Below are 6,722 nucleotides of genomic sequence, written 5' to 3'. Positions count from 1 at the left end.
CAGTGGGGTATGGATTTCAGTGGCATCAGGCTTTGATGTCATTAAATAGCAAGCTGTTAAAGGAAGTGCCACCTATTTCATTACTGTGACTATTTTTATGCAATTAAGTTAAATAGCAAGTAGAAAACACGTGCCTGTTACTAAACAGCACTTAGCACACAAAGCCCTTTATCTTGCTGACCCCACAATGGCTATTACAGGTACGTGATATTACTGTTAGCCTCAGCGGGAAGCTACAACATGGGTTAGTGACAGCAGGGGTGGATTCTGCCTTGATTTCTGTGCTTGCTGTGCTTTTACTCAGCTTTGGTGTGCAGCGTGGACGGGCTGCGCCCTGAGATCGGGATGATTTGGAGAGTCACAGTAATGAGTGTTTGGATGTGTGAGTGGATGTTTGCTCTGGATGGGGGTTGTTGGGAGATACCAGTTGGTGGATTAGCTGGAGTGCGTGGCTTCTCACAGCACCTACTGACCTTTTGTAGCACTGTAGAACATCCCGAGCTGGAAGGGACCCACAGCGACCATCGCATCCAACTCCTGCTTTGCAGAATTTGATGTTTGTAGCACACGTTTACAGAAAAGTGGCCGTGTGCCTGCATTAACCTCCCGGGGCTGTATTTACCGGGGCACTCCCGCACTTCCCCTGGGCAGCCCAGCGGCGCGCTCCTGGCGCGCCACCAGGAGCAGATAAGCCCCGCCCCCACCCCGAGACCACGCCCCCTTTTCCCGAAGCCCCGCCCATCGCCCAATACACCACACCCAACCCCACGTGAAGCCCCGCCCCTACCCACCGTAACCACGCCCCCTTCGCGCGGAGGCCCCGCCCCCTGGCGCCCCGCCCCGCCCCTTCCTGCGGGCCGGCTCTCGGGTGGTGCCTGCGGCGCCGCCGCTGCCCTGGGCTGGGGGCCGCGGCCGGTCCCTCCCCCGGAGCCGCCCCGGAGCCGCCCAGGCGCCTCCCTCGCCGCCTCCGTCCCCGCCTCCCTTCCCGGGGCCGCCGCGGTGAGTCACGACGGGAGGAGGAGGAGGAGGAGGCGGCCGCACGGCTCCGCTCCGCTCCGCTCCGTTCTCGCCTCGCTGCTTCCCGCAGGAGCACCGGGGCCGGCCCGGCCCCGCCCGCAGGTGAGCGCGGCCGCCCTTTGTGCGCGGCGCCCGGCCGGGAACAAAGGCGGCGGGGCGGGCAGGGAGGCGCCCCACGGCCCCGGGCCTCCCGCAGTGCCCGGTGCGGGGCCGCAGCCCCGGGCCTCCGCCTCCTTTTCCTCCTCCGGCTCGTCCTTCCCTTCCTCTCCTTCCTCCTCCTCCTGCTCCTGATCCCCCCGGGGGCTCGGCCACCTGCGGAGGCAGCGGCCGCCAGGCCCGGTGCAGGTACGGGAGGTGCCCGCTTCGCCTCCTGGCATCACCGCCGGGAGACCGGCTTCGTGGTCCCGCAGCCCCGAAATGGCCGCGTTTTGGGCTGCCGGCCCGGGGTCCCCTCGTCCCGGTGCTCCAGGTGTGCCGGGGCAGGTGGCACGCCCGTGGGCCGTACGGCAGCAAGCAGCCGCCCTTTGCTTCCCAAAGGCTGCGGGGTGAGCCGGGGTGGAGCGCAGGTAACCTCCGTGCTAACACCTCACCCAGCTCGGGGTTTAATTCATTAGGCGCCTTCGCTTATTAGATACCTTCTAGAGCATCCGAAGCAGCGCTCCGTAACTTTCTGCTTGGTGTAAAAATGGACAGCATCCGCAGGCTCGCTGTAGTTTTGTCTCTCTCAGACCCACGAGCAGCTTTGCTTCTAAATCAGAATACAAATCGTGCTCTGGAAGCAGCTGGGAGGTGATGGTAGCTTCTGCTCAACGTCCAGATGCGCTGCATCAGCCTGTGTTTGACTTGCAGGCTTGCGTTTGCTTTCTCTCTCCCTCAAGAAGGGGATGTTTTGGTCTGTTGTATATCATCTTTTATTTGACCGTTCCTCATCCTGGTACGTTTAGCAAAGTAAGCTTTGATGCTCTGTGGGATGAGAGCAAGACATTCTGCAGATGTGATGGTTAAAAAAGAAAAAAAAAAACACAACACGCTAACAAACCAGACACTGGAGGCAACTTAGGTTTGCTTATTTAGTTTTCTGACCAGACTTGCCTCTGGTATGGCGATAGCCATCTCCCTTGAGAATTTTGGGAACATCACTTTTCAATAAATTAACAACATCCAAATTTTCTGTTTAGTTCTTGTTGGTCACTGAACTTGTAAGCTGTCAACTTCTTTTGATACTTCTAGACATCATGTGTGACATGTGAAGTAGCCCTCTGAAAGAGAAACATCGTGTAAATGGTGAAGAGTGAGGCTAAACCTTATACCTAAAGAAGTTTAGTTTAGAAGTAGAGGCCTTCAAAGTGAAGGGATGTACAGAATGCTCAAGTATTGAGCTTTTGTAAATGCGGGCTTATTTTCTTATTAATCTAAAAGCTACTGTCTGCCTTGAAAAATGAATACGATAGCAAATAGTGGCAGGTGTACTTCAGATACACTGGAGTTGCTTTGCTTTGGCACTAGCTGGAAAAGCATCATCTCTTCTATCGTAATTCTTGCCCCTTGGTAGAAACTGGCATCTTCCTCAGTACAATTTAGAGTTGCTTCTAAGCTGATTTGCCTGCTCTCTTACTTTATGTGGTGCTTGAGAAGAGTGGAAATCTGCGCGGAAGCCTGTAGGATTAAGCAAATGAAAGAGCAAGGCCATTTTTAACAAGTTAACTGATAGTGGATTGGCTGAAGTGTTATTATGGCTTACCCAAAAATGCTTCAAAGCAGTATCTCTGGTTCAATTCATTTTCAACATTGCAGCAGAGATTAGGGAAAGTCTTATAGGACATAAAAGCTTTCTGTCGTCTTTGGCAGTCAAATGGGAAGACTGAATTCCTCATCAGGAAAATCTTCCCATAGCCTGATAGTGTAATAAATTCGTATCAGATATACCACGGTTGTTACTTGCTTGGATGCCTGTTTGCAGTTGTGTATAGGAGCTCTTACTTATTGCACAAGCACTGTAGGTGTGTGGGCCAAGAGGGTTTTTTTTTTTCCTTGCAATACGAATTGAAGCCTCTGTCATCTTAGCAAGAACTGGTTAATACTAATACATTTTCATAAATATATAACAAGAACGTTAAGGAATAGGGGAGTGCAAAAAAGAAGTTACAAATCCCAGTTTTGTGGGCAGTCTGTAGTTCTATGAACTTCTTTTCTCTGCCATCCTAGGCGTCTCAGTAAAGTTGCTTTGCAAGAGAAGAGAGGTTTCCAAAACAATTTGTTGTTCTGTAACAAACACAACCGAACTGAAACAAAATTTTGTAATTGCAAACGTTGACTGATACACATCTATTGCTAAAAATTAGTCTGCGGTTGCATACAAGCAAATAAACCTAACAACTGCGTGTATTTGGTAAGGTGTGACTAACATTCGTGATTGATGATTTGCTTAGGAAACTACTTGTGTAAAGAAATCTATTAGTGTAATACGATTTTTTTTTCTCTCCAGAATGTTTATCAATAACTAATGTGTACACTTGTCATTTTTAGTAAATATTTCAGTTCGTAAGTTTGTTGTTAACTACAAAGCATCCTGAGCATCTGACCTAGTTTTAGGTGTCAAAAATGCACCAAAGTGGAGTGTGTACGGAGAAACAAGAGGCTTTTGGAAGCTGCTGTTGAATATGCATGGAGAAACTTCCAGTAGTTTTTTCAAAAAGAAAGGATTAGGTATCTTCAGAAATATTTCCATGCATGTGGATGCAAAGCTGCATTTCCTTTTATTGCAAGCTGTCATCAGATTGGATTTCCTGCTGAAATGCAGCAAAGGTAGTAGCAGCTGTCATAGCTATACAAGTGCCCTTGTGTACATAATGCTGAAGTGATTGGACCTGATGTTAGTGTTTCTAATTGTAAAAAATGTAATCCCAAGAAATATGCCAAATATTTACATTACGGGAGTTGCCCAAAATGTATAGCAAGAGGGTGGTTATAATTCAGTTTGCAGATAGTGAGAGGAAATGACTTTCTGCTAAGTTTCCAGATATTTTAACAGGGATGATTCAGCCAGTCAATCATGTTCTTTATTTAAACTATTACTGTTCAAAATGGTACTTCACAAATGGTATGGTTGGATATTCAGCCAAAAATAAATTTTAGTTTGTAACAAACATGTCAAGAACAGCGAAGAAATCATAGCACATAACAGTTTTGATTGAGCCCTCTTTAAAAAGCAGTTAGTCCTGTATATTTTTCCAATAGATTAACTAAAATCCATCATACCCTGTAAGATTCTTTCTGAAGTTATGTCTGTAAATATTTTTTGTCTTCCGTGTTATGCACAGTTTCTACTTGATGGTTTAATTCTTATTTATGATGCCTATTTTTAAATTTTAGTTTGAAATAACACTTTGTATCACAGGTATTAGAGTTTTTGTTTTTAGTTTGAGTGTTCTGATTTGCTGCAAAATTAATGGTATTCATTAATTTAATTTCAAGAAAGCTCTTGCAAGTATACAAGTAGGCGAATAGTCCCAGAAGATGTTAATATTTTGACGCCGATGCACACAAAAATGTAAATTAGTATAATGAAAGCATTTTGTCACCCACTCCACACCCTAAGAAAATGATGGTAGTCTAATGGTCTTGCTTGTAAGTACATGGGAGAAATAATAAATATATGTTTTAAATTTAATAAAAACTTCGTACCAACAAACTTCATTTAGAAAAAAGCGAAACATTCTGTTACTGTTTGTGATGATGTTGTAGCTCTAAGAACAGATGGGACTTACAGTTCTTTTTTCCTTTTAAAGAGCCATGGCCTGACCATGAGCTTTTTCAAAAAAAAAAAAAAAAAGAGTAGAATGAGTAGAACTACAGAAAGTTAATAGGTGAGAAAAGATCAGAAAAATAACTGAAAATCTTCAATTGATGATTGAATAAGGAGAATACTCTTCTAGCTGTGGGATTTATTTTCAGACTCAGTGTTGGGGAAACGTTACGTAACGGTACTCCTTAAAATGGGGAAGGGGAGTTGCTGGTTTCTGCTCACTCTTGTTGATTTGATAGAACATTACAGTGTTTATACACAGTTTGTGTCCGTGTGAGTAAAGGAGGTGTAATTCTACTTTTCTAGTGTTTTTGGGGTTTTACAGAATATCAAATCCACAAGTGTATTTTTTGTTGGTAATTGTGATTTTTTTGTGTGTTGTTATGCTATTTTAGCTTTAAAACAAAGAAATGAACAAACAAAAAAATCATCTGTAGATAAAATGCTGTGGAGGGGAAATCAAAAAATTCTACTTGGATTTGTGGAACTCCTGTGACTGACTTGTAGCAACTATTTATTGATCAGGGAACAGAAACGCAGCCAATTGGTTTGTATAACACTACACTTGACTCAGGATGTTCTATTTCCTGCAAATATTTAGACCAAACATGTATCTGTTTTTTAGAATGACTATTTTCTCAATATATTATGAGGATAACTAGCAAATATGGAAGCAACTGAAGCAATCAGCTCTGCTTATGACCATGACCAAGCTCTGAAACTTTCTGACTCAGTTTATCCTTCTGTAAAAATGAGTTGACTAAGTCGCAAGAATGTTGTGATGTTTAATTAAGTGTAATTGTTTTGCCTGTGAACTCATCCAGGTCTTGATTCAGTGCACACTGAAGTCAGTGAGGAGCTTTTAATTAATTTCATTGAGCTTTAAGTAAGCGTACGTGTACAGGCACCCATGCGCGCTTAAAGGAAGCGTGACCTAAATTTTTGCTACAGACGTTCTGTAGAATGGCAGTGGAAAGGGTGAAACAGTTTCAAGTAAAATTACTGATAAAGGCTTTTTGTAGAAATGAGAAGGGGATAGTGTGGTTCTGCTCACCTCTGGTATCTGTTACCATCCTCATTTAAATAGATTCCTAACTCTGTGCTGGATCTTATATGGGATGCTGGTAATTTCATTGTGTCCTGGTGGCTTGCTCAGTCGGTCTGGGGATGCAGTATCAAACTTCAAGATAAACACGGTAACTGAATGTTTATGCAGAAATAATCAGCAATAACACACTTAAAATATAATTAACTTTAAGAGTTGATGCCAAATTGAGAAAAATAGGAGCATTCAAGTCTGCTTAGCTGTTTTTTTTTTTCCAGGAATGTATGTAGATGCCAAATAATACTCGTTGGTTTATATGGAATTCATGAAAGAGTTTGCTTAACTCCAGAGGTCAGAAATATATATATATATATATTTTTTTTTTAAACAGAACTGTTATCACTGAAACTTTATTTAGCAGCTCCAGAAGACTGCAAAATACATCTTTCACAAATCACATAAACCTTTTTGCAACAATTTTATGTTTTACTGCCATGATTTAGTTCACTAACTCTTGCAAAAGATATTTTAAACCTTAAGTAAGATTCTGTATGTGTAATAAATAGTGTGTGTGTGAAGAAATACAATTTTGGCACTTTGTTTTTAATATGTCTATTTCATTGTTCTTAGTAGCTGTGATTTTTGACATAACCGCTACAAGCTCCTTCCTTTGGTTGATGCTAATAAAGATGTGCTGTAATTGCGCTAACAGTTTGGAAAGTGTAGAAATCTGCCTTCAGCTTCAGTAATTCTCTTTTCTCAATCTGCCTTAAATTAGGTGGCTGTTGCATGCAGCATCTTCTTCAGGGAAGCTTTCTGGAGCGGTGTGAGATCTCCTGGTGCTTTTAACCCAGA

The 6,722-nt window shown here is 43.4% G+C and overlaps 1 protein-coding gene across 1 annotated transcript in view; it reads left to right on the top strand.

The window, feature by feature from the left end:
- Window positions 1–848: 848 nt before the first annotated feature.
- The window catches only part of CTNNBIP1 (catenin beta interacting protein 1), a 34,439-nt gene continuing 28,565 nt past the window's right edge, over window positions 849–6,722 (top strand). Inside the window, exon 1 of the mRNA XM_027443188.3 lies at window positions 849–1,119. The gene's annotated coding sequence lies outside the window, so the exon portion shown is untranslated. The remainder of the gene's footprint in view (window positions 1,120–6,722) is intronic.

This window comes from Anas platyrhynchos, chromosome 22 (assembly GCF_047663525.1).
Source record: "Anas platyrhynchos isolate ZD024472 breed Pekin duck chromosome 22, IASCAAS_PekinDuck_T2T, whole genome shotgun sequence".
In the NCBI taxonomy this organism is placed as follows: Eukaryota; Metazoa; Chordata; class Aves; order Anseriformes; family Anatidae; genus Anas; species Anas platyrhynchos.
This window is presented reverse-complemented; position numbering and strand designations above follow the sequence as displayed.